The sequence below is a fragment of the Convolutriloba macropyga genome, chromosome 2, assembly GCF_964194025.1.
Source record: "Convolutriloba macropyga chromosome 2, txConMacr16.3, whole genome shotgun sequence".
NCBI lineage: Eukaryota > Metazoa > Xenacoelomorpha > Acoela > Convolutidae > Convolutriloba > Convolutriloba macropyga.
This window is the reverse complement of record NC_134469.1, coordinates 43853297-43864042: the sequence shown is the minus strand read 5'-3', so window position 1 is coordinate 43864042 and position 10746 is coordinate 43853297.

Below are 10746 nucleotides of genomic sequence, written 5' to 3'. Positions count from 1 at the left end.
TATATACTCAAATGGTTTTTTTTGTTCAGTCAATTTTCGCCGATCGATATATTCATCGTAGAGAGTTGATACTGGTATCATTATAAAACTCGTCCAGCGTAGAATATGGAATTAAAAAGATTTTTTTAATTTTCATTTTCTACAGGGAGTTATCGAGGTTTAATTCTGAGAAAAGTAGAGTGAATTCACGTTGTTTTTATTCACGTTTTCCGAAATTTTTGCCTAGATTTTTGTCAATTTTGCTAACATTTTTTAAAAACTTTTAAAAATAGTGTCATTGATTTTATTTTTAAAGACAAACAGTCATTATTGATTATTCTGATTTAACTTTTTCGGTCAAAAACTCTTGATAAATATTTCAAAATTCAGCCTTTTTCATCAAAAAAAGCACGAAATAAGCTACTTTAGTTCACTTTGATTAAATTTGCTGGCTGTACAACCCCAAACAACACTATTACAATCTTTTTAAACTCAGAAGGGGGCTATTCCTACTACAACTTCCGCTGAGAGCGCTCTGTAATTAAAACTTTGCCGTTTTTTTGCTAACTTTACTCGTTGATTATCAAAAATGCAGAATTTATTTTTGAGTTTCCAAAAAACAAATTATCTATATCTACAACTTTCCCAATAACAATTGTTCCTAACGGACGATAAGCATTGGCCAATCTTGGACTCTTACAATCCAAAAAGATTTCGGATCGTAATCAGTCGGTTTTTTTTTGAAAAAAGATATTTTTTTAATAAAAAAGAACATAACATATCAATTCAAAGCTCAGGAGTGATAGGTCCATTTAGCTCCCTGACCAGCTCAAAGCTGATGAGTTTAGTTTTATACTTGAAAGTTTATGATAGTATCGACTTTTAGAAATAATTGATTTTTAAATAACAAATGGCTTAATGAACTTTTCCTCTATCTTTTTCTTTACTTAGTCTATTTGTAGCTTAGTGTCAGCAAAGAAACAATGCCTCTTCATTCTATTAAAAATTAGTCTCGATTGTGGTTTTAAGCCTGAATTTATTGTTTTCTGGCTTTGGTACTACTAGAATTCAGATATTTTTTGTTTTAAAATATTTGTCAGTTTTTCACGTTTTCTAGTCACATTATCACATTATTAACAGTTCTCATATCACATTATTAGCGTTCAAGACAAAACCCAATTGAACATATAAAAATTCTGAAAGATATAGATTATCGTTGTAACGGCCTCGACCCTTCTTTCTTGAAGAAATTAGCTGAATTTTTTAAATTTGTCTTTCACTTTCATTTTTACTTAGTCTTTTCGTTCGCACGAAATTTCCTGTGTAGTGATAGGTTTCATTGGCTTTTCAATGAAAAATAAATGAGCAGATGTTCTGATATTAGTAGATAGCTGATGGCTTTCATAACTTTGAAAACAATCGTTTTCCAAAACTAAAAAAAAGCAAGTTTGTTCTTTTTTTTTTCTTTATGTTATCTATTCTCGTTACTCACAGGTCAAATATGAAATTATGGGTGTCAAGGGAAAGTGTCAAAATAGATTGATGTCCCAAAATCTATTTTTTTAAAGAATGCGTTATGACCTTACTGACTTTTTCAAAAATAAAGTAAATTAGTTTGATTCTGTGATATTTGACGTTCTTTTTGTAGACGCAGGACATTGTCTGGATAATTGCAGGTCTAAAAGGCTTCCTTTGAATGAATAAACGCCCATATTTAAAAATTTTGTTTCGTAATTAATTCCTTTCCTGACTATGGATATAATTTTGTTTCGAAAAGAAATCAAAATTATTACATACTTTTGCCCTTTTCTCTTTTTTGTCTACTTGTTTCCTAGTCTCACTAATAAATGGCCATATACTACATTATTGGTGTTTGAAAAAACGCGATAAAATTTATTTTGAGGGCCAAAATACGGCTTGACGATTTTGGCAGCGTTTTTTGGCACGTTTCATTTGAATTTTTTTTGTTGTTTTTGTGTTGTTCTTTTTAGCCGCTTAAAAAATGAATAAGGACAGGTCCTAATGCCCTTCTATAGAAGCATTGGTATTCATAAACTTTTGGGATTTTTTACTTGATTTCTAATGGTTTTCATTATTATTAAGTTAATTTTAAAAAAAATAAGCCAATATTTTAACTTTACTGTTTTTGTCCTTTTTTGTATAATTGTTACCAAACCTTTTTATGGACTGGTCCATATCTTTTCTTGTGATTTAGGAAAAGTATTTTTGTTTAGTTTTAGGTTTTTTTGACGGTATGTTGACTTTGTTATTAAATTTTGTTTTTTAAAATGGACGTAAATTTTTTGATGTAATTAATCTTTGTTGTTGTTGTTTGATTTTGCTGTTCGTCTTGACTCGCTTTCTTAACATTGGCATATCACAGAAATCTAATGCTTCAATTTTTACTCCACTAAGTTATTTGCTTCGGAGGCTATCTTATCGTTCATTCACATTTTTTTGAAAAATACTTGGGTTTTTTTGTTTTTTTTTTGGGATTCCCAACAAATAATTTTTGGGTTTCTCTATCTGTTCCTCATTTGGTAGACAATTATGCCAAAATGGTGGATGGGCGGGGTCGGAACCTCATGTGCTATCACACATTACCGAGCCGCATTGTCGTTTAAAAAATAGAACATAAACTCTACATCTGTTGGCTTCCGTTTAGTCAAGATAAATTTATGATTATTATAACTATAATTTATCTGAAACTTAATTTAAAAAGAATTAAAAAGTACCAGAAATTTTCATCCATCTTGAAAATTTGTAATATTTTCATAATGAGGGTGATCATTCTTCTTAATGATAGAATTCTTCTTTTCAGACAAAAAAAAAGAATTTAGGATTGACGCGCCCCGAGTTCTACTGTTTCTGACGCTTTATTGAATCCCCCGGAACTCACTGCTTAATCTTTCTTGGTTATTTTGCCAAGATTTTGTTTCGTGGTACCCAAGCAAAGATCTTGCAAGCTCATACAAATCTTGATATTTTCACTGTGAGTACCCTGTCAAGATCTCGGCAGGATTTACCAAGACTTAGTATGAATCTTATCAAGGTGTATCGAGTTTCGGTTCTCTGGGTGAAACCCGGATCTTCGAACTGCCGAGTTTAACCCCCCGCCAACTCGGCCAGCTTCAGCCACCGTGAGGCAAAAACGACCATAAGCGAGTGCTCTTTGTGCTCACGGAAGTTGAGAACAGAGAAATTCGCTCACGGATACTCTGAACAGACAATTGCCCCTGGCTCTCTGACACGGATTCGAGTGATCCAATTACGAACCATTTAATTAAGATTTTATGAAGGATGCATTTTAGGTAACAGATCTTCGACAAGAATTATGTTTTTATATTTCAGGATTTGTATTGCTAAGGTTCTAGAAATCTAGAAAAAGACGCGCCCTGAGCTCAATATAATTGTCTACACTGATACCAAAAATTGTGGTTACCAAGAATGTGAACCACGATTTTGACTGCCCAGTCACGCTTCTTTGGCCCACCCAAATAAAAAAAATGCCGGATTAGCACATCTAAGAAACGCTGGCACAATCCTCGTTAAATCCAACGAGGGCGAGTTTTTCTTACGCTGCAATTGAAAGTGTTCTTGAATTGAAATTTTGCAGAATTTTTGCTACTTTAACTCGTTAATTATCCAAAATGCATCATTTACTCTTAAAATATTTAAAAAATTTCTCAAATTATTCATATCGTTGATATTCGGACGAATTGTTTCTTAATGGCCAAAAAATCAGAGCAATGATTGTTTTGATCCAGTCGTTGTTTTTTACAGTTCAAAGATAATTCGGATTCTAATCGGTCGCTGTCTTTTTAAGAAACATTTTGGCATGTTTTGCTTTATTGTGTTTATTACAGAACAGAACAGTTCCAATAATGACTAATGGGTGATCCAATTGCTTTCATACGGAGTTTTAAGGAACCATGTCTAGTTTTTTATTCGAAAGCTTTTAGGCGTTGTGGCTTTTAAAAACACTGGTTTTCAAAGTAAACAATGAATTTGTTTAAATATTTTTTGGTCAATTTGCAGCTTAAGTTCAGCCAAAGCAACTCACATTGTCTTGTCTCTGGATTAATACTATTTTTCATTGATTAATTTGGTTATAAGTTTTCATTGATTGATCATCGGCTTTGATATTAAGAGCCTTCGAAAAATTTTTTCAAGTTATTTGCCATTTTCAAATCTTTTAGATGTCTTTTTTGTCATTTTACGTTATTCACAGGTTCGAAAAGAAATTATTGACGTCTAGAAAGATGATGCGCAATTGAACATATCATTTTTTCTAGTGATTAGATTACAACCTAAATAGCTTCGATACCAATTGCTAGCGAATTTTATTGGATATTCGTTGTTTTTGTCCTGATTTGTCGTTTTTTAGTGGCATAAGAACATCTGGATAAAAACAGATCTTAAAGGCTTCCTATGGATGAACAAAAGAACCCATATACTGGTATCAACTGATAGCTAAAATTTTTCAGGACTTTGAAATGAATTGTTTTATAAAAGTTCAGACGTATTTTATAAATTTGCTGTTCTTTATTGCAAATTGGTTATTACAAATTTTTTGCTACAATATCTCATTGAGGACCAGAAATCTCATTTTTTTCTAAGGAAGTACTAATTGTTTAGTTTACGTTTTATTCGACGTTCTTTTTTTAAGTACTCTTTTCCCTTAAAAATAGATATTGAGCTTTGGATCTAAATAATGTTTGTTTCTGGTATATGATTTTGGTTATTTTTCTGGTCTGGTATTCTTAAAAATGGCAGGTCCCATTGGTCTTCTGTTTTGGTGTTATTTAGTTCACTAAGTGGGATGGAAGTTTTTAAATTGAATTCATACAGCAAATATGTTTGATTAACATTTGAATTTCTAAAAATCTTGTATCTCTTCCTCAATTGGTAGATAATTGAGCCAAAAATGTGATGAAGTCGGGTCAAAACATTATGCGCAAACGCACATTATCGAGACTTCTTGTTTTGCAAATATTTGCAAACAGGTTTGACTGCTTGTTAGAAGTTGGCCATGCAGGCTGATCTCTGTTTCATATATCTCTTACACGGTGTGTTTTAGATATTTTGTAATTGAATTGAGCAATATCCGGAAAAAATGCTAGAAAAAAGCCCACAACGATAAATGAAGCAGAACTCATCCTGAACCAGCTCTTTCAATTGTCGTCAATTTTTTGCAAAACTAACAAATTTTTCAAATAATTTTTTACAAATTTGGCCTTGTGAAGAGATATTCTGCAAACATTTACAAGCTTAGTATAATCGAGCCGAGCAAAAATTTGCAAATAGTTGCAATTTTGGCAATAATTTTGAACTAGGGCAGTAAATAAATTGCATGATAAGAATTCGACCATGGTATTAATACAGATTCACTGCAGTTTACTCTTACCCCTAGTAGGAAAAAAAAAGTTTATCTTGCAAGATCTTGCAAGATTCTGGCAGAATCTTGCAAGACGATGCATCGTCTTGCAAGAATTTCTTCCAAACTGCTGCAAGATCTTACCAGATAAACTTTTTTCTTAGAAGAATCATACAATATAAACTTTTTTCTTACAAAAATCTTACAAGATAAACTTTTTCTTTCAAGAATCTTACAAGATAAACTTTTTCTTTCAAGAATCTTACAAGATACACTTTTTCTTTCAACTTTCAAGAATCTTACAAGATACACTTTTTTAATTTCAAAATTCTTTTTCTGCGTCCAGCACCTATTCTTATGACCAATACTCAAAGAAAAAAATCTAAAACATTGCAAGATATGATTGTACATATATTTTGGCATCGACAAAAGAGAGCCGAGGAAATAAAACATCAGAAAAATATTAATTTAGGACATTGTAACAGGTTTTTTTGGTCTTCGTTTTTCAAATATTTTCCTGATTTTTTCATTGTTTTCTTGATTTTCTGATTTTTCAATTTCTGTTTTCTTGGTTTTCTGATTTTTCCATTTCAGTTTTCTTGGTTTTCTGACTTCTACATTTCTGTTTTCCTGGTTTTCTGTTGTTTTTCAAGGTTCCTTGGAGAAGATGGTTTCCTGTTGGCCCTCAAAGATGGTTTCTTGAAGACGTTCTCAAACATTTACAAAAATTGAAAACCCGAAACTGACAAAAAAAGGAAGGGGCACAATGTGCCCAAAAAAGAACAAACCAAAAAACGCAAAAAACGGACACGATGTTCCCCAAAGAAATCAGAAAAACGCAAAAAATGGACATCAAGTGCCCAAAAACAAAAACACAGAAAAACGCCAAAAAAGGGACACTATGTGCCCAAAAAACAAAAATACAGAAAAACTCAAAAAACGGACACTATGTGACAAAAAAACAGAGAAAAACGCAAAAATGGACATCAAGTGCCCAAAAACAAAAACACAGAAAAACGCCAAAAAAAGGAAACTATGTGCCCAAAAAAACAGAAATACAGAAAACGGAAAAAACGGACACTATGTGCCCAAAAAAAACGCAGAAAAACGCAAAAAAAAGACATCATTAGATATAATTTGGAAAGTTTTAAAATATTGTTACTATTTTATAATGAAAAAGCGTGCATACCATTGACATATAATTCAAACTACCTTGCTAGTTATACTTCATTTTGTTTCCATAATATCTCGGTTATTATTTTGAAATTAAATAATTTTTGAAATTTTCTAAGTTTCGGTTCAGGACTTTCAATATTACAAGAAGGCATGATGAACGGACGGAAACAACAGCATCGTAAATTACTTGGTGAAACAACAAACATTTACAGAATTTGACTCTCAATGAAAATGAAAACTAGAAAAAATCACCAAATTGGATCATGGAAACCAGTAAATTTCAATTTCAACAAAATTTAAGATAATTTTGCTGATTAAAACGAAAAGAGTTAGAGATAAGCAACAAAAAACATTATGCCATGCTTATAGTACTATAAAAGTTACTTACAGTGGTAACTTTCTGAGTTTTTAGATGCTTCAAATTAAGAATTATATGGCTTGAATCAATTTCCAAAAAAAGATACAGCGTCTCAAAATTGCGAGCAAATTGAAATATTTAAAGATTTGTGTTCTTTCTGTTCCATTTTTTAATTTAAACGGCCCCTGAAAGAGTATTATCAGGAAAACGCTTTATAATCTTAAAAAAGCTTTACAATCATGCCATCAAACTTTCTCCAGCCAAATTCTATGTTACGGCTTAACCTTTCTAATATATTACTGTACAAATATTTTGGCGTCAACAAAAGGAAGCCGACAAAGAAAAACTTCGGAAGACTGCTAATAGGAAAGACGTTTGGATTTTGGAGACAGAAAATGGAAGACAATCTTTTTTCTGCAATAAGCGGCCAGATTCCTACAAGATAACCCACCCGTCTTGCCAGGGTTATTCTAATATAAACTTGCTTAAATGAGATAATTCACTTGCCTTAGATGACAACTCTATCACTGTATACTTATTTGGCTTTTGTTTTGGCTCAAATATTTGGTAATTCACTGTTTTTAAACGTGGTTTGTCTATTTGCAAGAATCTTGCAAGATAAACTTTTTCTTGCAAGATCTTGCAAGATAAACTTTTTCTAGCAAGATCTTGCAAGATAAACTTTTCGCCTCGACTAGGGACTCTGGTACTGTGATCTGGGGCTAACGACGAGTATTGCTCTTTAAAAATTCCCCCTACATCTTAATGGAATATTTTCTCACATCTATTATTTTTTTCTCACATCTATTATTTTTTTCTTGCAAGATCTTACAAGACGAACTTTTGTTTGCAAGAATCTTGCAAGATCTTGCAAGATAAACTTTTCGCCTCGACTAGGGACTCTGGTACTGTGATCTGGGGCTAACGACGAGTATTGCTCTTTAAAAATTCCCCCTACATCTTAATGGAATATTTTCTCACATCTATTATTTTTTTAAAAAATTGAACAAGTGCGGCATATACTTGAAGCTATATATTTAAGTTCTTTCTCAATTTACGACACGTGCGAGCAGAGTTGTCATATATGGGATAATAAGCGAATTGAGCTACCGTGGCGCTGATTAATCTTAGAATTTTAATCAAGTCAATTCACTTAAAAGATGAACCCACTCCATAAAAAGAATAGTCAGCAACGTTTCAGACGGCCAATTAATTGGCACGCAATTTATTGGTTCCTTTGGGGTTTCAGCCTTTCGGAAATGAGAGTTGAGGAAACGATAAGTTCTTATGTAAAATAGTTCAACTTGAATGCCCGTATTGGTTTTAAGTAAAAAAGTCATTAAAAAGATTAGTTTTTGTTAAGAGAGCAGCAACTTTTTTATACGAATCAATTTTCAAAATCATAAGTTAATTAATCACAATATGAAGTCGTGTCCATTAATAAAGTCTTAATACGTTGAAAAATATGCGTTCATTTCTTTTTTTATCGTTCAGAAATTAGTTCAAGATTTTCAGCGTCTGCCTCTCTCGCTCTCTCCAAGTGTAGTTTTAATTTTTTAAATTGAGGATTGTTCGTTCCAACTTTTTTTCACTCAATTTCTGCATTTTCAAGTGGTAACAATACTAAACAAATAGTTTTTGCGCAAAAATGGCCGTTAACGATTTCTCAGTAATTCAGGAACAAAAACTCAAAGAAACCTCAGATTTTTTGGCTATGATAGTGAACCCAATTTTAGGGTTATCCGGGTTATGTCTGAATGGATTGGGGTTAGCCACCCTGAGAAAGTCTGAGGACGGGTTCGCCTCCACATTCTGCTTGAAAGTGGTGTACGCTGCGAATATGGCCATTGATGTCGTCGTTAGTCCTATTTACGGGTGAGTAAAATCTAGTCGTGTCTTCTTTTACAAAACGTATATCTCATGTGAATTACAACATCGAAATGATTTATATCTGAGAAGAACATAGATAAAACTTTGATCGTTCTAAAGAAACGTCTCTCCATAAAAGATTGATGAAACTAGTAAATATTTTTGTGGGTTTTTGCGCAAATTAAATTAACCTGACAAAAATTTATACATAATGTGAGATAACGGTTTTTTGCCCATCTCGTACGACTGATATGATTTATTGGGTACGAAAGCAAATATTTTTTCCGCTAGCATCAGCTATTTAAATATCTCAAAGCAAAGCAACAGAACATCAGGCATACTTTTTTTATCCATAGGTATACCAACAACAGATAAAACAAAAAACTGTCGTCGGTTTCAAATGAAAAAATGTCTGAAAACATAAGATACAGTTATCAGCTGACTTTTTGAGAATCTGAGAGATTTTTACGAGATTTAGTTTTACATGTTTCTCCATAAATTGCTGTCAAAAAGTTGATATTGTCAGCCAAACAATAAACTGAAAGTTTTTTCTGGCAATACTAATAAAAAACATCCATTGACGACGATCATAGTTCATATTATGTATTTCACAAATTCATTCTCCCGCATATGGGTAGCAGAACGATGAAAGCAGCACTAATTTCGTTTTTTCAATCAATTTTTGGTGAGAACAGATACGTAATCAACAAAATCTCTGCGCATTTTTCTCAGTGTTCTACTTCTTTTCCAGAAAAACCTACTGTAAAATTATGCGCTTAACTGTAAAAAAAATGAAAGAAGAGAATTAAAAATATCAAAGACTTCACACAAAATTTGATTTAAAATGACATTCCTAATAGTAAAAAAGCACTTATGAGCCTAACTTGGCTCCGGATATTTTTGTCTATGATTTCTGAGAAACGAAAAAATTTTCCAGACTATATGTTTCTTTGACGTTAAATATAAAAATTGTTATTTTTTGGTTAGTTTTGCGCAAATTTACTTGGCAATAGGAATTAAAGGACAACTGAGTTTGGTTCAGATCTGTTTGCAAAAAGAAACACTTATATTTTCTCTTAGACCAATATTTATGACAATTAGCCAATACTGCCCAATAAATGGCTGAATAATTTGATTTTCAGCAAATTACAGTTGTTTTACAACCCGGGTTGAGACCGAATGGTTAACTTGTAAGAACTTGAAAGTTTCTTGCAAAAGATGGTTATTTTGTAAGAATTTGCAAGTCGAATGGTCAACTTGTAAGAACTTGCAAGTCGAACGGTAAACATGTAGGCACTTGCAAGTTGAATGGCTAACTTGTTAGTCTCTTGCAAGTTCGTTCCAGTTGAGTTCAACTCCTATTGGCTAATTCAATTTTGCAGTCAGCCATTTACCGTAGAAAGCGCGTGGGAGTTATTTGCTCAATTTAGATGCTATATTACATTGCAACCTAAGTTGATAAAATGTTTACTTTTCAATTTTATCAAGTTAAGAAGTCCTTTTGCAATTCAATTGATGAACAGTAGATCTCAAATGACTTCTTCACGGTTGCTTTTTTAAAAGTGCTCCCAAAATTTTATACCCTTTTTTGACTTTAATTGAAGTTTCAAATTCATATGTCAGCATTCTCTCAAAATAATTTCGTACCTCTTCATTTTTTTTACCAATTTTTGTTTTATAATTTCAATTCACACCTTTCCAGATTCTATATTTTTGAAACATCTGCTAATATCATATCTTCCACTAGTCAATGCACTTCTTTTTTTGCACTTGTTTTTTTGCTATGATACAGGCAGAATTGTTATCTGGTAACAACTTATAATCAAGAAACTTATGTAAGAAATTATATAGGAAATTATGTTAGTCAAATGTTTAACTAATAAGAACCCTGCGAGCTGAATGTTTAACTTTCAGAGTTTTTTTCAGGTCGAAAGGTTAACTTGTTGACTTTCAGGTCGAATGGTTAACTTGTAGGAACTTGTAAGTT